Genomic DNA, 27222 nt, shown 5'->3' with positions numbered 1-27222 from the left:
GTTCTAGTCATGGTTTGGTATTGGTGGCTTGGATCATCAATTTTACATGACATTACATAAGTGACCTATATGTCACTTATACCATTAGATCTAACACTTTCCAATAACTGATTATATAGGGACTGCAATAGGGACTGCTGAGAATTCAAAGGCATGTAAGACCTGCTAGTTTCAAAGGATATTCTACGTAAGATAATTTGCAAATGACAGAAGTAACACAAGATGAGCCGTTAAAGTCCAGGAGCAAGCTAAAGAAATGAAATAATTGTTAGATGAATGGGGTAGATCAGTGTTTCCCAAACTCTTCTGTGGATCATCAGTTCTGCAAGATTGGCTTTCCTTCACAAATAAATTCCTAGGTCAGTTGAGTTTAGAAAATACTGGGTCAAACAAAACTAATCCGTTTATTTATTGAACACCTTCTCAGAACCTTTAATGTCTATGATGAATGTGTATCTGTGTAATCTGCGGTTTCCCACGCTTGTTTTTGGTACAAAAGCCCCTTAATTTTTTTTTTTTTTTTTTTTTTTTTTTAAGATCATAGACTAACCACTAATTCGGTGGAATGCAATTTGGGAAGTTGGTATTTTAAAAAGTTTTTTAATGTTTACTTTTGAGAGTGTCAACAGGGGAGAGGCAAAGAGGGAGACAGAGAAGCAGGTTCCAGGCTCTGCACTGTCAGCACAGTGCCTGACACGGGGTTCAAACTCCCAAACCGTGAGATCACAACTTGAGCCCAAGTGGGATGTTTAACCGACTGTGCCACCCAGGTGCCCTGGGAAGTTGGTATTAATGATACTGTGTTAAGAGTTTAAAGTGGGGACAGGTGGCTTCAATCTGGATAGGCAGAGGGGTTTGGGCAGAGTCTGGAGCATGGGCTGGATTTGCAAAGCTGCAGAGGGTGTGGGCATATATGGTAACAGCCAGTGGTATTGTCCAGACAAGTGCATGGACCCCTAACTTCCTACAGTGTTATCAGTCTCTATTCTCAGAAGTGTTCCACTGACAGAGTTCTCCCTTCCCAAGTGCCAAATCCCCTCAGGATATTAGGGGAACTCCCTTCCTACCACCTCTGCTAGAGTGCTTTTTTATTTTTGCTCCTGCTGTAGCCAATAGAAAGGAGCGGATTTCTAGCCTCACCATTTCCTAACATGCTACTGTGAGGGGCTCATGGCCCCAAAATAGAACTTGGCTACTCATTGGTCACAGGGGGACAGGCCTGTGCTGCTAAGGTTGGCCCAGGGACACACTGCACTCAGTCACCTGGGGCTGCCTCTCCCCAGAGCCACCTCTCTGGAGAGGGGCCCAGGAATCTGTGTTTTTAACTATCCCCAAGGCCATGGATTTAGGACATGAACTAGTAGCTAACCCAGCATGGTTCTGCTTGGGCCCAGTGAGCCTGCATAGACTCTCAGCTTACATTAGATTCCCCTGGACCCCTTTGGGTCTAGAGTTAAACCTGGAGAATGTTTGGGAGGCCCATGTGCTGTGGACTCCAGGCCCACAGCAGTGAAAATTGTTGAGTACCCAGTTTTTAGGCCCAAATTTCATATAGCTTTTCTCAAACACTTACATTCCAGTCTTTATAGAATTAGGTAGCCACTATTGAATTGAATCTCTGTGTTGCAAATGGGGTTCTAGAAATATGGGACCATCTTCGAGCCATCCGAGGAGGGCACAATCAGGCTTGCATTAGGGAGGGTCGAAGGACCTGGTCTCTGCATTCAGCTTATTCTGCGAGTGTTTGCAGTGCCCTCCGTCACGTAGCTCTCGCACAAAACTGGTGTGGAAAATGCGTTAGAGAGCTGACAGGTTGATGACTTGGGACGAAGCGCTGGAACACTTGAAATGAGTGGCAGGAAAAGGCATTTATGTTTCTGTCATGTGGCACAGATTAATGTTAATCAGAGATGCTTCTTTTTACAGGGCAGCATAGGTATTTCATGGAGAGAAAATACTAGAAATGAGCTTTCGGTGTGGGGAATACTGATTCAGGAAGGGGTCTCCAGGCTTACCCCTCTGTTAGCCCAAATCTGAAGCAAGAAAGTACTTGAAAAGTGCCCCACCAGCACCCAAGGACTGACCTAGTTTAAAGTGTGAAAATGCAGTGTATCCTCTTACCAGATGAGAAAGAGCATGCTCCATCTCACAACTCCTTTCATTTGTCTAGGGGGCTGTTTTTTTTTTTTTTTTTTTTTTTTCCTTTTCGGAGGAAGAGGGCATTATTTATATTGTTTTGCAGGGCAACTGGCTTCTTACTCTATTTTATATTCCTTGGTGGTATCTGAGCTTCTCGCGGTTTTAGGGGAAATTGGCTTTTGACGTGAAGCAACAATGATAACCGATTTTAATATAAAATACTGAATGCTGGGTATTAAACTGTATGGCAGTAGGAAAAATAGTGTGTCACAGAGCATTAGTTTTCAAGGCTTGAAATGAAGTGGCTTAACTTACCAAGAGAAGCCTTAGAGGTGGACCACCGCTTAAAGGAGGGGCCCAGATGGATGGTGGGTGATGAGTGCTGGCGTGCCTGGTGCTGTGGTTTCTCATAAGGGGTCTAAGCAAGTCTTGCATGTAACCGAATGCTTTGCTTCTGACAGATGGTTTGTGCCAGCGTTTGGTCCTGATAGTGACATTCCTCCTTCTTATGCCTCCCTCCCCGGCTAGGAGCCTAGGGGCGGAAGGCGGTGCTTGATCAGACAGACGGAAGGTGCACTGGCTGAAGGCAGAAGAGTTAAGAAATCCCAGCACTTGGTCTATCAGGACTAGTTTAAAGTCAGAGCCACTGGTCGCAGAGTGCCAGTTGTCTTTAAAAATGAAAACCACAGGGGTGCCTGGGTGGCTTGGTCGGTTAAGCGTCCGACTTCAGCTCAGATCATGATCTCACGGTCCGTGAGTTCGAGCCCCACGTCGGGCTCTGTGCTGACAGCTCAGAGCCTAGAGCCTGTTTCTAAATCTGTGTCCCTCTCTCTCTGCCCCTCCTCTGTTCATGCTCTGTCTCAAAAATAAATAAATGTTAAAAATGAAAAAAATGAAAACCACAGAACCTTGGCCAAAGCCATGCATAGCAAGGACAAGAGAAAGTTGGAAAGTGGCTACATTTTCCACGGCTGAGTAATCACAATGAAACATACGTGGTTCCATGTTTTCCTGTCTTTATTTTCCTTGAACGCTACTCCCACTGTTGTCTTCACTGGGTCCTGCAGAATCTCCACTCTGGCTAGCTAGCTTCCTAGCTGACCTCCCAGTGTGTCTGGGGGAGGGGGGTCCTCACCCTTTAGCTTTTTACTCAGAAAAGTCCCCTTGACCAGAATGTTCTTCGTGCTCCTTGCCAACTACCCTTAAATACCAGACCATACTTTTCGAGGGAGTGGAGGCAAGAAATTGGCATCGCTCAGGTGTGCTAGAGTATTAGAGGGACAGCTGATGGAGCAGGTAAGTTCAGCAGCTGATCCAAATCACTCTTAATACAAGGCAGATACCTTGGTGAACTTGGGAGCAAGTTCAATTTGTGTATAAACAGCATAGGTAGACCCCTACAGAATCTACAGTTGGCAATTCAGCTTTGTTTCCACCTAACATGATTTTGTGAGCATTCCTCTACATCGGAATGCCTCGGGTTCTTGACAAACCTGAAGATTCCTGAGCCCCATTGCAGGCCAGGAGTGGAATCAGGATGGGAATGGGAATCACTGGTATTATTCTGAGGCATCAAAGGTTAGAAAATCACTGCTTCAGAATACCCCTACTAACACTGCAACCCCCCCCCCCCCCCCCCCCAAGCCCTGCCTCAGCCCTTCTGGCCTTGAGGGGTAATTATGCCCATTTAGTGGTCTGGTCAGGCCAGGGACAGGGTGGGCAAGTAGGTGCTGAGGAGAATCGGGGTTTTTAAGAGGACATGTCTACAACAGCCCTGATGGCTGGGCCAGGCATTGACCAGTGCTGAGCCAAGGAACATGTGCTGTTGCCTCCAACCAGTCTTGGGACGCTTTCAAAAGTTTGTATTTTGTAGTCCTGGACTGTGCCTGTATTTTCACTTCTAATTGTGCAGACCAGAACCATATATGAGGTTCCTAAATCTTCTTGTGGGTCAAACACCTTCCCTGCCCCACTGCTCCCTCCATCTCGAGGCGGGTGACCTGCAACTTTGGGTCAGATGTCTACTTGACATGGCCGCTGGCCTGGGTTCTCCAGAGTCGGGATGTATGGCACTGTGTCCCACTGTGTGAACAAGTGGGCAAGAACTCGATGTCTGAGTCCCAGGCATTGAACTTGTTTTTTCTCCTTTCACTGTCTTTAATCTGTGGTTGGGCCTGTTCATTTGCCTGAAGGCCAGTTGTGGGTCCTAAGGCTTGGTTGCTGCTTTGTTACAATGACAGAGCTAGGGTGGGGCTGCCAGCCGTGGATTCTGCCACCCTGGGGACCTCCCTGACGCCTGTGGGGATGAGCTGCTGGGGGCTGTGTTCCTGGAAGGTTTTACAGACCATTGAAGCTTGGGCCTAGGATGGTGCTCGGCCCTTAGAATACACAGAGGGAAAGGGGAAAGTGGGGAAGGAGTGGTGCTTCTGCAGGATGTTTCGAGGCCTGGCTGGGTGGGACCAGGTGGGCACGAAGAAGTGGCCTTGAGCGACAAGCGTGCTCCTTCCTGGGCCATCTGTTCACTTGTGTCGTGCTGATCGAGTTTCCCTGGAAACCGATCCTTAGCCGCAGATACCTGCTCCATGAGGTTGGAGATGAATTAGACCTCGGAGAGGGAAAAGCCTAGCTAACTGGCAAATGGGAAGAGAATTGGCTAGTTGGGGGAAAAGAAGGCAGTAAAATACACAGAACAGAAAATTGAGCGCTTGAGCCCCTAAGTACATTGCCAGTGTTGGGCCACCATGACCGCTTTCTGTCTCCAGAACTTGTTCATCATCCCAAACTGAAAGTCCATACCCAGTGCACACTATGTCCTCACGCACCCACCTCTCTGCCCCTGGCAACCACCATTCTACTTTTTGTTGCGGTGAGATTCTGTATTCTGTACCCCATGAAGTGGAAATAGAAAATATCTGTCCTTTGGTGTCTGGCTTCCGGTGCTAAGTTCACATTTTTCTCGAGATCGTAAGTAAGCCTTCTGAGTAAAGGAGAGGAGAATGGGCTTTTCTCTTGCGTGGAGGCAGCCCTCCCCCTCCTTCTGCTCATCCTTGGCCAGAGTGGCCAGGCCAGTGTTCTGCGTTAGCTAATCCTTGGTGTGGAATGAGCCGACAGCTGGGGGCTCCCAAAATTTGCTTCCAGCTGTTGTCAGGCTTTAGTGTTTTCTTGAGAATGTGGAACTGAGGTTGCCAGATAAAATAGAGGCTTCACAGTTGAATTTAAATTTCTGATAAACAGCAAAAAATTTAGTAGGTGTCCCGTATATTGCATGGGGTCATATGTGGGAGTTAATTGTGGTCTCTCTGCAGTTGAAATTTAACTAGGTATCTTGGATTTTTATTTGCCAAAACTTGGGCAACCCAATGAATACAAAACAACGCATCACGTATTAAAAAAAAAAAAAAAAAAGGCCAGTAGTTAGCTACAAAAATCTCAGAAGATGGGTGGAGTTTATGGCAGGTTGAGAGAAGAAGGTGATTGGGCTTGGGGTAGAAAATAAAAAACTTGGATCCCAAAAGGGGTGTGTGTGTGTGTGTGTGTGTGTGTGTGTGTGTGTGTGTGTGTGTGTGTTTTAAGATGATCTATTTGGTGGGGGGAGAGAGAGAGCCAGAGCGGGGGAAGGGCAAACAGAGAGGGAGAGAGAAAATCCCAAGCAGGCTCTGTGCTGTCAGTGCAGAGCCTGACACGGGGCTTGAACTCACAAACTGCGAGATGATGCCCTGAGCTGAAATCAACAGTGAGCTGAAATCACTTCACTAACTGAGCCACCAAGGTGCTTCCCTCCCCCAATTGTGTTTTCAAGTAATTGCATAGACTTGTGTCAGTTCTACGATCTGCATGTGGCAGGTGCCCCAAAGCAGGAGCCCTAATCTAAGGTCACTGACTCGTGTGCCGGTGCTGGGATACCTGCTAGTGGGGATCCAGGCGGAGTGTCGGAGGGGTTCCCCAGAGCCAACTTTGTGTCTGCCTTGGCCGTGGTTTCTCGTTGACTGATGGAGCCGGCTGTGGAGGGGTGATGTCATGTAGTGTGAAAAATTGAAACTCGATGCTAAGTTTCTCTCTTGTCCCTTCACGTTCACCACTGGACCTCGGATTTGTTCTTTTTGGTGGTACTTGGAATCAGCATTCACAGTGTAAATTCCACAAAAATGCAACTGATGATGACTGTTTGCCTTGAGTAAGTCAGGCCGACGCTGAATCATTTCTTCTATTCTCTGCCTGGCTGTTTTCACTTACCCCTCCCCCTTGGATTTTGGTTCCTGGGGCTGTCTGGCTTTTTCCTCAGTATTTTGGAGGAGAGAAAATAATAGTTTTCAGCATTTGCAACCAGTGTGAGCCCTTCCTGTAGCTGCTGGTGGGTAGGTGGAGAAAATCAATGTTGGCTCTATTTTCCAGAGGTCAGGCCCACCTGCAGATGGGGAGCCCTGGTCCCCAGGAGCCTGTAGAAGAGCTGAGGGGGGCTGCCTGCAGAAGAGGCCTCCCGAGGCTCCAAGGACACTGGTGTACCTGATACTGTGTTAACAGCAAAGGCATACACAATTTATTTTGGGGTTTTGAAGCCCTAGCAGTTTGTGGCTCCTTTTGGCCTCTTTCTTCCCCAAGGGACTACGTGATATTTAATGACTCAACCCTGATTGTACTCCGGATGTTTCCTTTCCACTGATGTCAGTTTATAGAGCAGTCCTCAAGCAAATATTTGTGTGAGAGGGAGGCAGAAATAAAAGGAAGAAGGAAAGCCTCTGGGACCCCCGAAGTGGGCTTCAACTGCTGCTCCCCTCTCCTGGGGAGGCCCTGACACGTTGATGGACAGTGCTGCCGGCTTCTGGGTTTACTGGAATGTTCTGGTTGGCTGTGCTGAAGGGCACCTCGGCGCCTGTCCTCTTCAAGGCTGCTTGCTCTCTGGCCAGGTGCCCCCGCCAGGATGTGGGGACCTGGCTGGGAATGCTTGCTGGGATGTGGGATCCTTCTTAGGCCCAGCGGTTAGGGGTGGAGGGTAGGGCACGTGAAGACTTGAGAAGTTGGGTGCTGCATCTGTGCACCACCTCCACTGGTCTCCTTATGCTTCACCTCTGCAGAACTTGAGCTTGACCCTGGGAGGCCAGGGCAGGGGCATGAGCAGATGTGGAGTTGGGAGCATTGAGGTCCAGCTCCTTAGTTTGACCCAGACCCTGGAAGGCTGGTTTCCTTGATTCAGCACTTCAGAGGAAGAGTGGCCTAGGGTAGCCTCCTAAGGACTGAGCTCCTTACGATAGCTCTCTGAGGAGGTAGCTTGTGTAGCATGGTTCCCAAGGCCCTGCCTTCCTCTGACGACATCAGATGCAAGTGGGGTCCGGGACAGGAGAGCTGGATGCTCGCATCTTGTTTTCTCCCTCTGCCTGCCTCCGCCTCCCATTCCCTCTAAATGGATTGACTGCCTGCTTCTGCTCTTCCTGAGGGGCTGACAGCAGCCAACATGCTGGGGAAATCGTTGACATTGGGGGTAATGTGTCGGTAGTTAGGTCTGTTACTAAGCACAAGGAATTTGAGCCAACAAATAAATGTTTTTAAAGAAAACAGCCATACTTGCTGTTCTTTGAAGGTCTGTTATGGGCAAAGGGATGTGGCACCTGCTGAGAGAACTACGGAAGCGTTGACACCCTGACTCTGCCTGCAAGAGTCTGTGAGGAAATAAGGAGACCAGATCCCTGCAATTTGCAGGTCTGGGAAGACGTCCCCAGCAGGAAGGGGGAGGGAAGGGGGGGTGGGGAGTGCCGGGGGAAGAGGGGGCTCAGGGAAGTACGGCTTCGGCTGGGCCTCGAGTTGTCTCAGATGTCAGAAGGCAGTTGAGAGCGTTCTGGGTGGCAAAGACAGAAGGAACAAGGACCAGAAGGTGCCGAGGCACAGCGGGGAGAGGACCGGGTAGCACAAAGGTGGTCAGAGCACCGGGGCCGTGAACTGATAGGGTGGGATTTATTTGTTATTTTACTTGGACAACTTGACTAGTGCCAAGTTGGATGTACATTGGTAACTGCAGAAACGATGAACCTATGCCTCTTGCCCCTCCCCTTCAACTTCGGCAGTTATCACTGCACCAGAACCCCGTCTGGAAGGCCTCCAACAGGCTTTCACTGGCCAATTCTTACAGCTTGATCTCCGGCTGTCCTCCATGTTTTTGCCGTTGATCATCCTTTTCACTTAACGCCTTCTCCTTTTTGCCACTAGAACACATTACTCCCCCGAATTGACTTCTCCTGGGACCTTTGCTTCTTGGCCACCCCTCCTGTCTCCGGCTTGTATCCACATTCTCCAGGCTTCTGTCCTCCAAGCTCACTTCCTTCCCTCACCTGCTCCCTGTGCTGAGGGCTTTGTCCCACACCCAGGTCCACTGGTGTCCCTGTTGGCTGTCTGCTGTTGAGCAAGCACCCTCATCCACACCAGTGTAGCCAGCCCGGCTCCTGAGGGGATAGGAGTCTGCACTTGTGAACCTCTGAAATGCGAAGAACTGCAGAGGGTTCCACAAACATCTAATTAAAATCCCCCTGGAGGTACGCTCCAAGGGAGACAAATAATAGCCTGGGATCATCTAGTCAGTACCTGCTTCCCCTCCAGCCTTGTGTTTTCAAGAGCCTCATCCTTTGAAAGCTCTGAATGAGCTCTATATCCAGGAAGGCCAACACCCTACTGTCCTTTTGGGTAACTTCAAATATACTGTGTTCTTCAGCATCATGCTTCCTAGCAATTTGAGGAGGGGCGACGAGCATCTTACTAGATTTCCAGAGTTGCAGTAGCAGCGGCCTCAGCCAAACAGGAGGCAGATGTGCTCTTGAGTCGATCCTCCCCATGGCTAAGAATGCGGGGCTGGGCCCAAGGGATTTGAGTGTTCTCTGGGTCGGCGTCTTGCATTGGCGACTTTGAATTTGACACCCCTGTCACATAGCCAGTGCCTGGAAACCCTGAAACTATTCTTGGTATTCATAATTCACATCGGGTAGGCTTAGGTGGTATTTATAGCACTCCCCAAGACAAGTTACTGCCAGAGGAGGTAGTGACGCTTATCAGGTGCAGTGTAGGAGACACAGGGCTGAATACATGACTTTGCTGGCTAATTTTAGATTCCCAGGGGTTGGGGATGGGAATGAGGGCTTATCACATAAGTGTGTATGCCTTCAGAGGCTCTGATCGCTCTGGGAAACTGGAAGTACAGATATTTGTGGCCCTTTGTGTTTCTGGGGCTTGGTGTGCCCCCTGTGCTATTGCCTCCCTGCCCGGCTTCTCTCTAGCTCTGCCCGTTCTTGGTGCTCTGCTGCAGGAAAGCGGGCATCTAGCCCTCCTTGACATGGTAGCATTAGGGCCACCAAGCTGTGGTAGGAGGATTCGGAGTGGGAGAGGACTTAACCAGCAGGACGTCGTGCCTTATAAACTGTCCTATAACCTGAGAATGTTGGAGAAGCTGTGGAGTTTGCCCATGCACTGTAGTGTAGTCAAGGGGGCTCTCCTTGGGGTTTCCCGGAGATTTTTGAGCTGTGTATTCTTCTAACGCAGAGGAGCTGGGCCCCTCTTCCTCAGGGGTCAGGCCTCGCTGGCAAAAGAGCCTCTTCAAATGGATCCGCCTCCCTGGGAGAGTGGCTCTGTCTGGGGAGAGTTCCTGCTGCGAACACGATGTATGGGAGTGTGGAGGGGCAGGAGGCTGGCTGGTGCGTGTTGGTGCTCTGTGCTGTCTGTGTTTATGCAGCCCTGACAAGCAGAGGACCTTGACAAAGGGGAGGTGTGTGGCAGTGAGTCTTGGGCAAGCGCTCGCTTGCACGTTGGTGGGGGCCAGCTGCCATATGGAGGAACCCGGGGAGGGTTGGAGGGAGGGTGGCCAAGTCCTATTTTGCCTCATCTGCTGCTTGGCTCTAGGTGGGCCTCTCATCGGTCGTCTCCTGCCTTGAGCACCCGGGACAACTTCTCTGTGGTGGTTTTCTTGTGGGTGGCTTGTAGTGACTTGAGCTATCCATCCTGGTATAAATAGCCATAGTTTGGAAGCATATCTTGCAGAGAGCTGGAGAAAAAGGTTTCCTCAGATGATAGTGTCAGGACCATCCGGTCTGATTCACTCTTCCTCACCGTCCGTTGTTGGGCCTTGGCTTCCCCTTCTTGGAATTGGGAGAGATTGATAGGAGGCAACAATGGAGCCTTTATTGGCTGCCGGCTCCCGGAGCAGCCCTGCTGTGGCTGTGCTGGCATTGTCGTCAGAGCAAGGGCTTGCCGAGGGATGGCTAGTGGGGACAAAGCTTGCTTTTGTGCCCGAGTCCTTTTTCCAGTTTCTGTGCGTGCTGACGACCAGGCAGGGTCGTCCTCCCGCCTCTCCGCTGACGACTTGAGATGGGTGTTAGAGATGATAAGTTTGCAGTCTGTCATGTTGGGGACCTGGGTCCCTCTGCGCTTCTCATGTCTCTGAGTTGGGTGTAATGAGAAGTGACAGGCTGATTATCCAAAGAGACGTGTCTGGTTCGTCCTGGTTTTTCTGTCCCATTTGTGGTGTGTCTCTGAAATGTCTACCTGTGGGTAAGATACTACCTGAGTAAGAGATGGGAGGTAGATGCGGGGTTGAGACATTCTCTCCTGCGTCCAGACCTGCTCAGCCAGCAGCATGGGTATGTTCTCTTTGTCCCTTGCTAGTCCCGCCCTGTTCCCTGGTGACCGGTGGACGTGATGGAAGCGCTTAAACCACCATTCAGAGAGTCTGCTAACTCACAGGGTCGCCTGGTACAGCTACGTTTGGAAAACACTGGTCTGGTTCTTAAACGAAAAACCCCAATTGACTCTTTCTACCTTACAGGCCAGAGAAATAATTGAATAACAAAACACCCACACATCTTATTCAAGGAAGGTGAAGTATTTTTTAAACTAGTAACTCTACCTTTCAACCATTCCTTGAGCCTTGAATATCCTTTGAAATTGGCCTCAAATGGAGGGGCCTTTCTTTCAGCAAGTTAGAAGCTCTGATGGAGATTGCCGCCCGCCCAGGAGCGGCCTGATGAGCACAGAAAAGGGAGGGTCCAAGTGTGGGCAAGACCCTACCTGAGTTAATGAAGTAATGGTCTAGGACCTTCTTCTTTGGTAGAAGGTCCGCAAGGAGGGTTGGTATGTCTTGTCAACAAAACCAAATCGTGGAAAGAGCATTGCAGGCGATGGTTTCCCAAAAGCTCCCAGGAGAGGGCCGGGTGGCAGGGGCTGCTGTGATGCTCTGTGCTGTGCACAGCTGATCCTCCCTTGGCTTCAGTCTCCCGAAAGGCCTGTGGGCGGTCCAGTTAGGGTAAGGCTTGGAGTTGGCTGTTGGCAACCCTGTGTTAGGGGCGTCTGGTTTGGAATCCGCCATTGCCAGTTGGGTTCCTTGTACTGAACCAGTGATGGCTCTTCCTGGACCTTCAGGGTGGAGAGTCCCAGCCTGGGAGTTGGCAGATACAGGTGTTGGAGAGGTATCACACCTCACGGATGCAGGGCAATCTGCTTCATTGGAGGGGATGTCGTTTTTAGGAGAAGGGTGGCGTAAGTGCTGAATGATGGGAGATGAGCAGGAGGAAATGGCCTTGAGCTGTGGGTGTGGCTCTTGTTAGCTGGTCTTGGCCTCCCTTCTGGACCATAAAACACAAAGCCAGCTTGGTGCGAGGCTTTGGTGGGAATGGGAACCACATGGAGGACGGATGGAGGCTGCAGGCTGGACTGTATTCTCTGACTTCTCTTGCCCTCTTGCATTGCTTTGTGTCTCATCTTTAATTGAAATGCCCTTGTTAGGAAATCCAGCTCTGGTGAAAAGCCATCCTGACCACAGAACAGCCACCCCCGTAGCAAGGAGGAGGATGTGGAAAGAGACACTAAAACAACTTGAGGCTCCCAAGATTTTTCTTTCTGTTGTACAGTTGGGCTGTCGGCGGTGGCCACAGGCCCTGTGGCTAGTTGGAGTATTGATTCCTCTACAGAGTGGGGGTGCCTCTTGCCTTTCCCCCAGCCCCGTGGCTCTGGTAATCCTTTTCTGAACATTTTTTTGATATTTTTGTAACATCTTTGCACTCTCCAATGTTCCTAGTGAGAAAAAAAAAAAAAAGATAAAAGTCTCTGCTGAATTTAATAAACTCCTTAAAACTGTCCCTCTTCTGGAGCAAGGCTAAAGCCACCCACTGACTTCCCCTCTTTCTGACCTCACTTCTGGTGCCTGAGGAGTGATGAGGCCCTTGGTGGTGTTCCCCTCTGAAACCTTTCTTCCCTTCCTCCTTGCCTTCTTCAAAACGAATTACAGCTCCGTTTTTTGGGTCTCGATGCTGACAACCAATGTTAGTCGGTGACCGGTCCCGTGAGTACAGGCTGTAGCCCTGCCGGCTGGGTGGCCTGGCAGGGATTTTCCTGTTGTTGGGTTTCCCCAAGTTACTTGTGCCTCGGCACCCAGTGCCTCTCCCGGTTGGCACTCCACGCTTAGTGGCAGAATAAGAAAGGTGTTCAACGTTCGTAATGGTTGTCTTTTGAGTTCTTAGAATGCATCTTCATTTTCTGAAATACTTTCCTTTGTAAGTGTGATACTACCTGGAAAGTGAAGATTGATTCAAGTAGAGTTTGGTCACCAGGGAGTTTACCTTTTGCATCACTCCCCCCGCCCCCCCCCCTTTTTTTTTTGTCAATGCAATTGGGCTGTATTTTAAGTTCTGTCAGACTTGGGAGATGTGTTTAGCTGCAAGCACTCTTCAGTCTGTTAGGGAACCCGGCTACTTTGGCTCCAAGTAAATAATTACAAACGTGGTGTTGTACAGGATCACTTGTTTTCTTGTTAGCAGCCAAATCTCAAGCATTCTTGGAAGGTCTGATGAAATGCTCATTTTAAATGCAAATTCTTTGCACAGTTAGGAAAATGAGATCCTTCTGGCGCTCAGCACTCACTCAGCATTTTTGCCATTCCTTCTGATGGCTGAGGGGAGGGCTCGTGACTAAATCCTTGGGCATTTTTGTTAGGAGTTCAGATTTGGGCTTGCTGAGAAGAAGCCTTGCTTTGGGACATTAACCCTCCATTGGCATCTGGTGTTGGCCCTGGTCTCCCCTGCCCCCTCCATAATCTTTGGATGACCTCTCTCATTTGGCTTATAGGTGACGTGTATACTAGGAAATTTGGTGAGTGGTTTTAGTTTTTGTGGGAGGCAAATGAAATGTATTAAACACTTGAGCTCCTGGAGTATGTGGTTTTTGCCTTTTGCCTTAGAAGTCCAGCTTCACTCTTGATTCTCCTTCTGGATGTCTTCTCCCACTTGGCTGGTTAGCCCAGCTACTCTGTCCCAGCTTGCGATCCGGAGAACCCTTGGCCTAGTGCAAAATGGGGACAGTTAGGATTCCTTTGCAGCATGGCTGGGTGGGTGGTTCACTGTCCTGGGCTGTATGAAAAACACATGGACAATGACAAACTTAAGGAGGTGCTTAACGATGTTAATCCTTTCCCCACATGAGACAAGTTAAATTCCTTTTTTTCTGAAAGTGAGCCTTTTACTTGGAAAACCTCTTCTGACTCTAGAAGTTCTTGGGGTCTAGAGGTGAGTTGCATATGCAGGGGCTCAGCCTCTCGGTTATCGGGCTTCTTTCATGGGAGGCTCGTTTTCAGCTAGAGCCAATAGGCAAGGCTTAGGGAATGGCTAGGAGGTGGCAAGTTGTCTCTACCCATAAAAGAATGATTTGATAGTGAGTCTACCCCCTAAGCTGTCTCTTGGTTGCTTACACATTTTTGCAAAGCAGACGACAGAATTTGAAATGAAGTTCCCACGTTTGTCTTGAGTTGGCTAATGGCAAAGCATCATTTTAGAATTGGAGGGAGCTCCTCAGGTCCAGGAACTGTCTGCTTTTCATTTCTGTGAACTGGAAGGTGACCAGGGACTTGTTTTGTGGGTGGTGATACAGAGAAACAAGCTGTTTTCATCACGGTTCCTCCTCTCCATGGAAATGAGACAGGGCTGAGAGAGAAGACAGGTAGGGAAATGCCCCTGAACAAAAGTCTTCAAGTAAGAGACTGTAGCTTCAGGCTTGACCTGCCATACTGGAAGGCTTTGAGAAATAACAGTTAAATCCCATTTAGAAGGAGCAGAATCTCTGAAATAAGCCAACCTCTGTTGAGTGATCGTGAACCAGAAACCTAGGAATTCGGATACTATGTCCAGACCAAGCAGCCTATCGGGAGAAGACTTAGGACTTGGCCGCAATGTTCTTCCAGCTTCTTGTATTTTTTTAATTTTTAAAAAATTTTAATTTTTCTTTTTGAGAGTGAGAGAGCGAAAGAGACCGCATAAGCAAGGGAGGGGCAGAGAGAGAGAAGGAGACCTAAAATCTGAAGCAGGCTCCAGGCTCTGAGCTGTCAGCACAGAGCCCAACGTGGGGCTCGAACTCACAAACTGCAAGATCATGACCTGAGCTGAAGTCAGACACTTAACTGACGGAGCCACCCAGGGGCCCCGATGCTTCCTGTATTTTAATAAGGGTTCTGACCGCCATGCATTGGGTTGGATCATTGTGTTGTGGAGGCTGCCTTGTGCCTCTTAGGATGTTAAGCACCATCCTTGACCTTTCTCAACTAGATGCCAGGAACATATATTGCCACCCCACCTTCAGTTGTGACAGCCAAAAATGCTCAATATGCCCTGTTTGGGGAGAATTCTTTCCTCCCAGTTCACAACCCAACCAGTGTTTTAGCTGTATATGGTGACCCTGGGAATTCATAAACACAACTCTTAGATAGCATGAACCCTTTCCTCTTTTGCTTTGAAATGTGAAATACGCAGCTAAAATAATGTTTACTAGACCTCTTAGAGTAGATAAAACTGGCTCAAAGGCCTTTTACGGGAAAGTGGTAAACACAGTTGTGAACTGAATTGCATTGTGTTTGGGATGACTGTTCTCCCTTGAGTAGGTTGATTGTGGTTTTCTCCTTAGATTTTGCACACGGAGGACTTGTCTCTTAAGCAGCTTGTCCTTTTGATTTTAGCTGATGGTTGTGGATGAGGACCATGTGTGTAGTGAGTAGGGGAGAAGTCAAAATCCTCCGAAGACGAAGGAGATGTTGCCAGTCGGAAAATGGTGACAGGTTGGACAGGTGGACAATCGGAAAATGGTGACAGGTGACATTTTGCAAATGGGGTAAGCTTGGAAGAGAACACTTAACAAGTTAAACTTATGTAAATACAGAGCAGATGTGTGAGCAGACTTTTGAAGTAGACCATGACTTTATGAATTAAGGAGTTGGGGTGAATCTATGGATGCACAGGGGTAGGTAGCTACTCCCCTCCCCTCCCCCCCCCCACTCCCCCCCCAAACCCTGAGAGGCCAGAGACCTGGTTTCTATATCTAGCCTGCCTTCCACTCTCTTGGTCAAGTCACCAAATGTATGGACAGGTTTCTTATCTGTAGGAGGAAGGGCAGAGCCAAGATCATGCTTCCCGGGGAAGTGCTGGGTGGTAAAGCTGGGTATAGGAGACCATAAGAGAAACCTAAGACTGTTACTGGAGACTTAATTTTACTCAGTAAATTTGGAAGACACAAGGTTATTTTTGAATGAAAGCAAGCATGCACATATTGAATAAGTGCAAAATTTGCATGATCTGAATTTAAGCTAGAACATCGAACTTGATAAATGAAGGCAATCTCATGCTTGCTGTGAATTGCTTCTCAGTGCCAGGTGCTCCTCCCACTTTTTGGTGGAATTTTGGCAGAGTCTGATGAACCATGGGCCAGGGATCTCAAATTAATCATCTAAAATTTCTGGTTGGAGCAAAAAAGATCTATCTTTGGTGTAGAATCAAGGGTAAGTTCACACACTCAACAACAGAGACAACGATAGTAAAGGATTTCTAGCCTTTTAGAGTTCAGGTACTTCTGAGGGCACCTGGGTGGCTCAGGTGAGCCACCAAAACTCTTGGTTTTGGCTCACGTCATAATCTCCTGGTTTGTCAGTTTGAGCCCCACATCGGTCTCTGCATGGGCAGTGCAGAACCTGCTTGGGATTCTCTTTGCTTCTCTCTTTGTCCATCCTCTGTTTATGCTGGCTCTCTGGCTCTCAAAATGAATAAACTAAAAAAAAAAAAAAAAAAAAATTCAAGGAGCACCTGGGTGGCTCACTTGTCTAAGCGTCCAACTTCAGCTCGGGTCAGGATCTCACGGTCTGTGGGTTCGAGCCCCCACATCTGGCTCTGTGCTGACAGCCTGCTTCAGATTCTGCCCCTCTCTCTTTGCCCCTCCCTTGCTTGTACTGTGTCTCTTTCTGTTTCACAGATAAACAAAACATTACAACAAATCTGAAATACTCCAAAGTTTGCCCTTCCTTCCTTTCTGGCTTAAATGGGAAAGCTTCTGGCTTGCCTTCTGGAGTGTGAACCTATAGCCAACACTCAAAAGGGGACAGGCCTAGTGCTGTTGTGGGACCCTGAGGATTTAAACGTGTTACCTGAGACTTGACCTAATCTATGAAATGTGCCAGGGGAGATAGCAGCATGCTGTTAAAAATTTATTTGAAATGCCTCTAACAGAATGGTGACGCTGGGGTTGGCCTGTGGAGTCCATGTTGAGAGTTAAAACTACCGACTGGGGAAAGTTAGAATAGCAAGACAGCCAATTTTTGTTTCTAAAAGTGTTTAATGTTACATAGGAGCTGTGTTTTGATGTTGATGTTCATGACCGTGCTTTAGAAATTAACGCCAGAGGCTTCAGACGGGACACACATCCCGATGCCGTCTGGTTTTCTGGAGAGCTGTAAGGCGGGTGCCTGGCAGACACCAAGGAATGAACACCTACGAATAAAGCCGTTGTTGAGAAAACGGCTCCTGTAACCATTTGTCAACATTACCTTATGTGAGGCAACTTTACTGTATGACGTAATAAAGATAATTTATAATGTTTTCATGAAAGCAGGGGTGGGTGGTAGGTAGTGGGCTTTTTCTTTGTCTTGCCTTGGCGTGTAATTGAAACAGGGCCTGGACCAAATGAGAAACATTTGTGTTGGGGGAAAAAAGATTCCAGAGGCTTCTTGACTGGGGTCCTATAATGCTTCCTCATTTTACTTGGAGCATGTACGCAGACTTCTCATCGGGGAGGAGCATTAACGACATTGCCTTTTCTGTCTGTTCATAAGCAGCTGCATTTGAGGACCAAGGGACCAGTCTAAATTCTAGACCCACGTGACCTACCCAGTGAATTAGAAGAAGTGTGTAGATTAATCTGTGTCCAGAAATCCACAGCCTCAGAGTGAATTTATAAAGGGAGTTGCTTTAGCAATGCTACTTATCCGGAAGCTGTGTCCTGTATAAAGAAAAGTGTACCTGTGCATTCCCAAGTCGCATGCTTTCCAAGTAGGTCCTGGAGAAACCCTGGGTTTGCAGAGGCAGTTGGGTTGTTCGGCCCTTGGGAAATCGAGCCAGGACGGATGGACTGATGTGACTGAATACTTGTATTAGAGTGTATGGGGGCGGGGGGGGGGGAACTCTAATGGGGCCCCGGGTGGCTCAGTCAGTTAAGCATCCAACTTCAGCTCAGGTCATGATCTCACGGTCCGTGAGTTCGAGATGTGCTTCGGGCTCTGTGCTGACAGCTCAGAGCCTGGAGCTGCTTCGGATTCTGTGTCTCCCTCTCTCTCTGTCCGTCGGTCTCTCAAAAATAGATTTAATTTTTTTTAATGTTCATCTTCTTGGTCAGGCTGTTAGTGTGCTTGGCTTGATTGTAAAATTGGCACCCTGGGAGCCACCCATAAAGACCCTTGAAACACTAAGTGATAGTCACATCCTAGGTATCTGAGCCCTCACGGCTTGCCAAGGTTTATACTGAATGCTCCATGGGGCACGAAGGTGAAGGTGGTGGCATCCATGCCCGCCAGGAAGTCTTTCAGGGAGGTGAAAGGCACCCAGAAGTTAACGTGCTGCTGTAAGGTCTCTCACAGTGAGACAAAAGCCTAGGGCATGGTAGGGGGAAGGAAAAGAGTAATTTTGATTGGGAGCATCCTGGGGATCATCTAGGGGGGCCTGGGTGTGGGGGGGGAGGAGGGGATGTGAGCCAGACTTTGGAGGAAGGTAGATTTATATCCGGCGATGCTGGTTGGGCTTTCCCGGGAGGAATGACTTGGGCACAGACTCCCAAGTGGGTGAGTGGAAGGCAGGAAGTGGTGGGGTGGGGAGAATCCCACAGACACTCTGGGGACTGGTTTGTGGTTCGTGGAGGTGTATCTGTGTGAGTCTCTGGGAAGGGGCGGAGTTGGGAGCCATCTGGTAGGGGTCTCATTGTGCAGGGTGCCCTTTCCCAAGGTAAGTAATTGGAACTGTGTTGTGAATGTGGTGGAGGACACACCCAGGGGAGAAGGGAGGAGGGCGGGAGAAGGGGCCAGCACTACAAGCGCAACAGAAAGGCACAGAAAAGAAGAAAATGAACAGTTTCGAGTCTAAATTCGAGTCTTTCTCCTGCTGTCAGACTGATGGATGGGGAAGCCAGGCTGCTCATGTGGGCTGGGCCTTTGGGAAGACTGTTGGATTTTTTTTGTTTGTGTGTTTTCTTCTCATATCTATTACAGTTGTAAGTTTTCAAACCTGGATGTGGAATCCCTGAGTTAGGCTGTACTCAGAACAGGTCCAGCCATCCTCCTCATCCTCCCCAAACTCTGCCTCCCCTTAGTTGCCTGCAAACTCCTTTGTAAGGAATCCTTAATCCCTCCTCTTGATTTTTCACTTGCTTTAACCCTACTGTGCACCCTGTGTAAGGTGCTGTAGGGATGCCTCCAGGAAAGGGCAGTCCTTGCTGGACAGGAACCCCGGGCTGAGAGAGGAGAGAAAAGAGGATTCTAGAACAGTATGAAAAGTACGCTGAATCGGATTTCCCAAAACCTGCAACGGGAATCGCAGGAGAGTGTGTCAGGGGTCCTGGGTGGGGTGTGGCGATGGAGAAGTCTGGCAGCTCTGACAGGTGATGCAGGTTGTGGCTTAGTTAAAAAAATACTTGCGGGGCACCTGGGTGGCTTGGCCGGTTGAGTGTCTGACTTCGGCTCAGGTCATGATCTCGCAGTCCGTGAGTTCGAGCCCCGTGTCGGGCTCTGTGCTGACAGCTCAGAGCCTGGAGCCTGTTTCAGATTCTGTGTCTCCCTCTCTCTCAGCCCCTCCCCTGTTCATGCTCTGTCTCTCTCTGTCTCAAAAATAAATAAACGTTAAAAAAAAAATTTTTTTTTAAATTAAAAAAAAAATACTTGCTCTGGGGCCCCTGGGTGGCTCCAACTCTTGATGTTGACTCAGGTCATGCTCTCCTGGTTTGTAACTTTGAGCCCTCATTGGGCTCTGCTCTGACCGTGTAGATCCTGCCTGGGATTCTTTCCCTCTCTCCCTTCTCCTCCCCTGCTTGTACTCGTGCATGCTCTCAAGATAAATAACTTAAAATAGTTCCTATATTTACATGGGACCTAAAGTTTTCTTCCAACAGTGTAGCCTTCAAGTATGCCCGATATTTTGCGGGGGCTCTTGGAGGTCGTTTTTATCCCTCGGCCGCTACCCCAGCCCTAGTTTGGGGCAGAAAGAACACATGCTGCTGTGTTGTGGGGGTTGCTCAAGGGATCCTTAATTCATGTGTGTGAAGTATTTGTCTACGCAATGAAACTGTCTTGGAGTTTGTTTTTGCTATTTTAAAAATGTATGTAGGAGATAGTGGGGTTAATTAAAAATTTATTTTAAAGCATTTGTGTCTTAATCTGCTATCTCCAAGGATACTAGAAGCACAGCTACGTGTGTGTGTGTGTGTGTGTGTGTGTGTGTGTGTGTGTTGGCATTTGCAGGAAAGAATCTTCAGAATTTTTTTTGACCTTAAAAGGAACTACCACCTCCTCCCACCACTCAGCACGGTGCCTGTCCTCTGGGTGGGTAATAAATGCAGCAAACCCATGAGGGCCACACGAACAGCTACCTTCATGTATCCCATCCACCTCTACCCACCCCTGTAGGACTATGTACTGTCCCATGACCCATGACACGTGGGGGAAAGCACCATGAGACCTTTTATTACCTGTGTTCTTGGAGGCATGCAGGAATCACAAGGAATTACAGTTGAGCACAGTCTAGTGCCCCAGAGATGCATGCCTGTCATTGGACAGTCCATGTTCAGTCCTGGCCCATGCCTTGGTTTAAAGGAATAAGCTGTTAGATGCGGTGACTACTGCCAGGGTCTTGCTCCTCACTGAGAGTGTCAGCACCCCCCCCTTGGCTGTAGAGCCTCGTCTGCAGATTGTCTGGGTTAAACATCAAAAGGCTACCTCTGGAATCTGTTTCCTGGTTTGGCTGTCCTTCCACATGGGTCCCATTGTGTGGAAACAGTGACCGTGCCTGTAAGTGAGCGCTCTGAATTTGAGAAGGATCCCACTTACAGTCTCAGTGGGAAAGGGGCAATGAGATCATTTTGTTCCCTTGTTAGTGGCTGAAACCCTTTGTCCTTCTGGAATTGGCAGGACCTTTACTTTTCCTGAACTCCTAGCAATGGTTTCCCTGGAAGCTATTGTTTGGAATCCATCAAGAAGAATGTTGGGCGCGTGTGTGTGTGCCACGCACGCATGCACATACACCCACACATACACCCACACTCAAATTCTCATGTGTGCGTACACAGGAAAGCAAGCCATGCCTGTCTTGAGTTCGAAAGATGGCGGAATCCAGTGAGGTGTTTTTTTTTTTTTTTTTTTTTTTTTTTTTTGCAAGAAAGTGACTTATGAAAGAGTGTGTTCTGTACTCTTTGGCTTCTGTTTTGCTTTTTCAAAGCACAGACTTGAGTGAGAAGAAACTCTGAGCAGGAGATGTCGGGCTGTGGCACTTGCTTGATGAGGCGCGTGTGTCTTTGGTATCAGTCCAAGTGGTCCCAAACCCATTGAAATGTTGGATGTCATGGTGTCAGTGTTTGGCTACTGTAACTAGAAAATAAAAATGGCGGCGAGTCTGCTAGGGAGATTGCAAAACAGGGGTCATCTCTGAATTGCCTGCTTGCCTTATGTGGCCGAGAGGATATTGGTATGTGTGTGGGAAGGGCGAGGAATTGAGACCTACTGTTCAAGTTTCCAGACACTTCACCCATTTTTTTTTCTCATGAGCAGCTGAGTTGATCACTCACTGAATGAGCAGAATTCTCCACAGGAAGGTCAAGGGTGGATGATGCATCCGAAGGAGAATATGTAAGGAACCCTGGCCTTTGTGTCCAGCTGAGGACGGAGTGGCCAAGGGTTCTTCCAAACTTGGAGAAGCCTCTGGGTCTTCACTCCCTTCTCAGCTGATCAGGAAGGCTTCCCGGGCTGGTTCATGGTAACAGAATGTGCCGCCGGAAAGAGCCTTGCAGAGCATGTAAGAGGAAAGACCACTGGGTTTGCAGAAACCCAACACCAGCCCTTCCCAGAGTGACAGGCAGCCCTGGAGGTCAGCATGGCCTCAGCCCCAGAGCACAGGACTGTCCCAGGGCGTGGACATTTAAAAATGAAAGTGTATTTATAGAAGGTGCCCCTGGAGCCAGAATTTTAACTGTTCCTTTGTGGGCCCCACCCTTTGACAAGCACAGGCCTCATTCCACAGGCTTAGTGGCCTGTCTTAAATGAGCGCTGAGACAAGAATGCCTGGAGGTCCTTGTCATTGACTGACTCCAGTCCTCCCCCCCCACCCCCCACCCCCAGTTACCCAAATTGCTTTGTGACCTATACATAGAGTATATAAAATGTATAGGTGCATTTTGAAGAGTAAAATGAACATCTGTGAAGCCAACAACCAGGTTAAGAAATCAGTGTGACAAAATAGTACAAGATGTCCTTTCACCTCAGAGGTGATCAGTGTGTTAACTTTTTGTTTAGATCACTCCTACTTTTGTTACTGTTAGTACCTGTGTATGCGTTCCTAATGATAAGTGTGTTTGTTGCTTGATGTGCATTATATTCTTGGTTTTGAAAAATCAAGTACCGAGCATAAACAAGTAGCTTTGGGAAGCTTCCTGCTAAACTGTTCAGCAAAGGATCACAGATGTAGAGGGCTCTGAAACCCTTGTGAGCATTGCCAGCTGCACAGTGTGACTTTCCCACCATAAATGCCGCCAGAAGCCAGTTTTCTACATGGTCCCTGCTCTTGTGGATCACTTTGTAAATGAGGTTGTCCTTGATACCCCCATTTACAAGGGGGAGAGAATTAGAAAAGGGGAATCCTTCTAACATTTTAATTCAGCAGGGGTCCTCAGCCACAGGTACAGAGAGAAACTTCAGGGAGCTTGTGAACCCTTTGAAATTGAATGCATTGTGTTCTTTTGGGTGAAAGAGTCTCTGATACTTCAGAGGAATTTGTGGACCCTCCCTCTCCATAAGGATAAGGAATAATGTTGCCATTATGGTAGGTTTTGTTTTTTGTTTCTTTCTTGTTACTGTTTGTTCCACCTATTTTTTTTTTTTTTTAAGGTTTATTTTTGAGAGAGCGAGAGACAGAGTTTGAGTGGGGCAGGGCCAGAGAGAGAGGGAGACACAGAATCTGAAGCAAGCTCCAGGCTCCAAGCTGTCAGCACAGAGTCTGATGCGGGTTTCAAACTCACGAACCGTAAGACCATGATCTGAGCCAAAGTCTGATGCTTAACCGACTGAGCCACCCAGGCGTACTCCGCCCTCATTTTTTTTTTCTTAAATTTATTTATTTTGAAAAAGAGGGAGAGAGAGGTTCCAAGCAGGCTCTGTGCTGGTCAGTGCAGAGCCTGATGCGAGGCTTGAACCCACAAACCATGAGGTCATGACCTGAGCTGAAACTAAGAGTCGGATGCCTACCTGACTGAGCCACCCAGGCCCCTGTTTTCCGTTTTCTAGGTGAATACTGGAGCTGTTGAAGACTTTGAAATAGGTTTGATCTAACTGTATGTCTGCATGGACTTGTGACATTTGCGTGTGCCTGAGTGTTGAAAGGGAAGTGAACAGTAAGTCATACCGTGGCTTGTCCAGGGTGGAATTCTTGACTGTGTTCCCGGCGGCCTAGCAGTCTTTACCTTTTCTTTCAAAGCTGCATTTCCTTTCTTTGACCCAGAGTAACTAGAATGCTAAATGGTGGGGGGAAATTGGGGTGGTTGCTGTAGTTTCAAAACAAATGACCTCACTGCCTAAGTTCCACTTGATGCAGGAGAAACCGTAACTTTGGCCTATAAATACTGGACCTTTGGGGAAACGGATCCAAATACCCATTTAGTGAGGGTGGGGGCAGATTGGTCCCTGCTGAAGCTAACTCCCTAGAAACAGAACACAACTATTGTTATTATGACTTCCTAGTTATTTCCTTAAGAGATAGGGCAATTTAAATTCATAATGACTGACATTTACTTCTTCAAAGTAGGCGAGTAATTATGCTTTGTATAAGCTGACTTAATGTGAGGTACATTTAAGCGTTGTTCCAGCAATGAGAGGGAATTTTTGAGTTCTGTAGCTGAGGGACACCTGAGTTTTGTCCCATTCATGTTCTTTTTATGGATGAGTTGCCTGCATGTCTGCAAAGTTAGGGGTGATGTGTCCAAGGATGTATTGACATGTCGGGGTCAGCTGGAACTAAAACCCTAGGGAAAGAGCTATTTAGATGATTATGGTTTAAATATATCATTAGACGAAGGTTAATTTAAAAATACACTCAGAAGACTCATTTCCTAGAGAATTGGGATTTCGATCATCAATTTCATTTTAACAAAATGACCTTTGACAACAGTCTTAGGCCACCCATTTTTGAAAAGTACTGCTACTTAGGGTCTCTGAGCATTTCCCGGGAGGTTTCTGGTCTCTGGGGTATATAAACCTGATGTGTGGGAACAGAGCTTCCATTTGGGTTCTATATTCCTTCCATCTCATAAACTGAGACTTTTTAGATGTTCAGTGTTTCCCGCCCCCTACCCACCCACCCACCAAAGGTTTTAGACTCCTTGTACTCAAATGTGAAAGGTTTTCTTCTCTTAAACTTTGTTTTTGAAGAAAACCAGGAGTCTCATTTTGGCTGTTGAAAGTCTTCGGGGATTACAGAGACAGAATTTAGGGGAAGGGTTAAGATTTGGAAATGCAGGCTGTTTTGACTCGTTTTGTCGGTTAAGAGCCAGACAGAATAAGAGTAACATTTAGAAACGTGAGTTTTATTAAGGAAGGTAATTCACAGGTACGTTTAAGCTTTCCAGACGTGGTTTCTGTGATTCCATTCCTAGTATGGCCATTACGTGCTCCTAATTTGGGGCAAGGCAGCTCTTGTTAGAGTCTTGATTGTTCTCTTCTGTAAAGACCGGTTGGGTCCAATGCCTCCTAGGACTTGTGACAGCTGTCTGTCGGCTCCACACTGGGGGATTGGCAGATTGGATCGGGGTGTGGTGGTGTCTCTCCTGACACGGAGGGCAGAGGGGAGGCCAGCAGTCTAACTGCATGGTGCTCAGAGGCCACTGGCCTTCCCTGTTGTCCTTTTCTGCCCGCTTCTAGCCTGAACCCCATCGATGTCATTCGGTGTTGGGAGAACGTTGGCCTGACCTTTGTCTTTTGTCTCCTCTTTGCCAGCGTGCTGCTGTAGGGTAACATCTGGACTGGGTTCCCCGGCTCTTGGATGTCTCGCTGCCCACAAACTCCTGGAGCAACTTGTTGAAAACTGTGAGTGACCTGCGTGTTTCTACTTGGCAAGTAGCTGGAGGCCCGTGGACTCGGAGGGTGAAGGGTGGTGGCCGGGAGTCACGGCCTCCAGCCACGGCTGCCGGGCTTTCTGACACTCAACTCCAGGAGCCTTGGAAACGGCAGTGGTGACCACAGGCACAACCTTTCTGCCCCCAACCATCGTAGAGGTCACGGCCCTTCTGTATTTGCCTCCTTGGAGCTTCTTGGTTGTACCACCAGGGCAAATGTTGACAGTGCATCTTTACTTACCTACAGGAACAGATTCTTGAGGGGGGGGCAAATGCAGGTGGTGGCCCTCTGCCTGACCTCCTCTTGGCCCAGATGTTCCCCCCTTCTCTGTCATGTTTGATCCTCACATCGCCCTCCCTTTTAGAGAGGCCTTATTTGACTCACTTAAAGACCCCCTCCCTCCACATTCTCTTTGTCTTTTTCTCTTGGACCCCTGTCTGCCTTTTTCTTTGCACTTAACAACAGCATTGGTCTCTTCAGTTACTTGATAGACCACCCGTTCATATGTTTGTTCATGCAACGAATATTTGAGTATCTAGGAGGTGCTGGTGGCTGAGGTAGGCACAGTCTGCTGTCCTGGCACTTCTATGAAGGAAGAAAAAGACGAGGTGAAAACTTCAGTGTCACAACCCTAAGTGGATAGATCGTTCTGTTCTGAATACAGCCGTGTCTCCTGGGGATCCAGTTAAAATGCAGATTCCTGACTGGGTGGTTCTGGGTGGGGCCTGAAATTTTGCATTTCTAGCAAGTTCCAAATGATGCCAATGCTATTGTTGTATAGATCACGCTTGGAGAAGTAAGGTCTGAGGTTCGTGAAGCACGGGACACTTGGCTTTGAGCGTGACTCTTGGGGAACGCTTCGAGAGGTGTGTCTGTCAAGCCCCCAGAGAACTGATGGAATTTTGTCTGGCCAGTCTGTCTCCCTCAGCTGCGTGAGGCTGAGTGTACTGAAACAGGAGCCCGGCTGAAAAGTACGGGAGCCTCTTACCTCACCTGTGTCCATGTGCCCCTATCTCATTATCATCCTAACTTGGGGTTTTGTCAGTGACCTCCGAAATGCCGTGCTTCTCAAATTTGTGCATTGAAATCCTGTGGGGTCTCTGTGCAGTGTGCCCTCTCTGTAAGTCAGCATTTCTGGAAATCAGGAGGGTGTTTTTCAAGAGCAGAGGCCATATCGACAGGGCCACCACCCTGGATCCCAAGTGGGGTGTTGAGAGAGACCGTGTTGGCAGCTGTGTGAAACCTCCAAGCAGGTAAAGAGGCTGTGAGAGGGGTGGCTGGAGGGGTTCAGGTCGCTGCTACCAAAGTAGGTGTCTTGAGTGCCGGCAATGGGCTGGCCCCGTGGTTGTTGGCGTGAGACCCTGCTGCGTCGTGGCCGGATCAGCACCGCTGCAGTCAAGATTTTCGCAGGTAGTGTTGAGTCTTCCCGAGAAGCCATGTTGATATACCGCTTGAGCGATGAGCACTTTCAACAGACATTTAAGGAGTATTCAAGGTGTACCGGGTGCCTGGCTAAGCGCCTGGCACGTGGTCTTGTGTCTCAGCCCTCCCTCCTGCCCATGAGGTAGGCAGTCACCATTTTATAGAGGGCAAGACCGAGGCTGGGATAAAGGAAATCACTGGCTCACACAGCAGGTGCATTTGGGGTCCAGCCTCCTCTGTCAGACGTCATGCTGAGCTCTTCCTCCTCTGGTCTTTGCCACCTGAATCCCCACTAAAAATGGGATTTTATGGCTGGTACCACCAAGGGATTGCTGCTGATTTGTGTTGGCTTCCATCTTTCTCTCACACCCCTGGATGTGGCCTTTCCCTGCATGTCAATGGTAAGATATTGCTTCTGTAGGCACTCCAAAGCCCTTTGAGTCAGGGTAGGAGCTTGGTCAATGAAGTGAGGCAGCAACGGGCAGGGCAGAGTGAGTTGTGTATTACTTTCCGATGCCACTTCTTCCCCCCCCCCCCCCCCCCCCCCCCCCGCTGCCAGCCTCAGCCTGCCTTCTTGGGGCCAGCTACCCAGGGGGACTGATGGCTGCCGGGGGTCCCCAGAGCCCCTGCTACTTCCTAGTCATCCATGGCTCATGGCTGGAAGGGAGAGGGCAAGGGGTCAGGTCGATTTATGTGTTCTCAAGACCATTTTCTGGCCATTTTGTGGCATTTGTGCATCAGAGACAATCTCCAGGGAGCTTTACTTTGCAGAGGGTTATTTGGTCTGTCGTGGATCTCGTATACAATTGCAGTGCTTGATGCGTTTTCAGGTTTCAGTTAGTCTCCTCTGCTTTGGCCTCAAGTATATACTCCTGTGTACCCATCAAATGTAGAATTCAGTTGAACCTACAGAGCTAGGCTTCTGTGGCCAGGGGGGACTCCTGGTCTGGACAATGGTGGGAACAGTGCTGTTAAGATGGTTTTACAAACTGTTCCTCAACCCACACAAATACTTGCCCTCTGTGGTGTGG

General features: G+C 48.6%; 1 protein-coding gene across 1 annotated transcript in view; it reads left to right on the top strand.

Annotated features, from left to right (window-relative positions):
* TLN2 (talin 2) overlaps positions 1 to 27222 on the top strand; it is a 438974-nt gene that overhangs the window by 48268 nt on the left and 363484 nt on the right. The window contains exon 2 of the mRNA XM_078448675.2: positions 24650 to 24739. The gene's annotated coding sequence lies outside the window, so the exon portion shown is untranslated. The remainder of the gene's footprint in view (positions 1 to 24649; positions 24740 to 27222) is intronic.

This window comes from Panthera onca, chromosome B3, assembly GCF_046562875.1.
Source record: "Panthera onca isolate mPanOnc1 chromosome B3, mPanOnc1 haplotype 2, whole genome shotgun sequence".
Taxonomy (NCBI): domain Eukaryota; kingdom Metazoa; phylum Chordata; class Mammalia; order Carnivora; family Felidae; genus Panthera; species Panthera onca.
The sequence above is the reverse complement of the archived record's forward strand: the minus strand, read 5'-3'. Positions and strand labels throughout refer to the sequence as shown.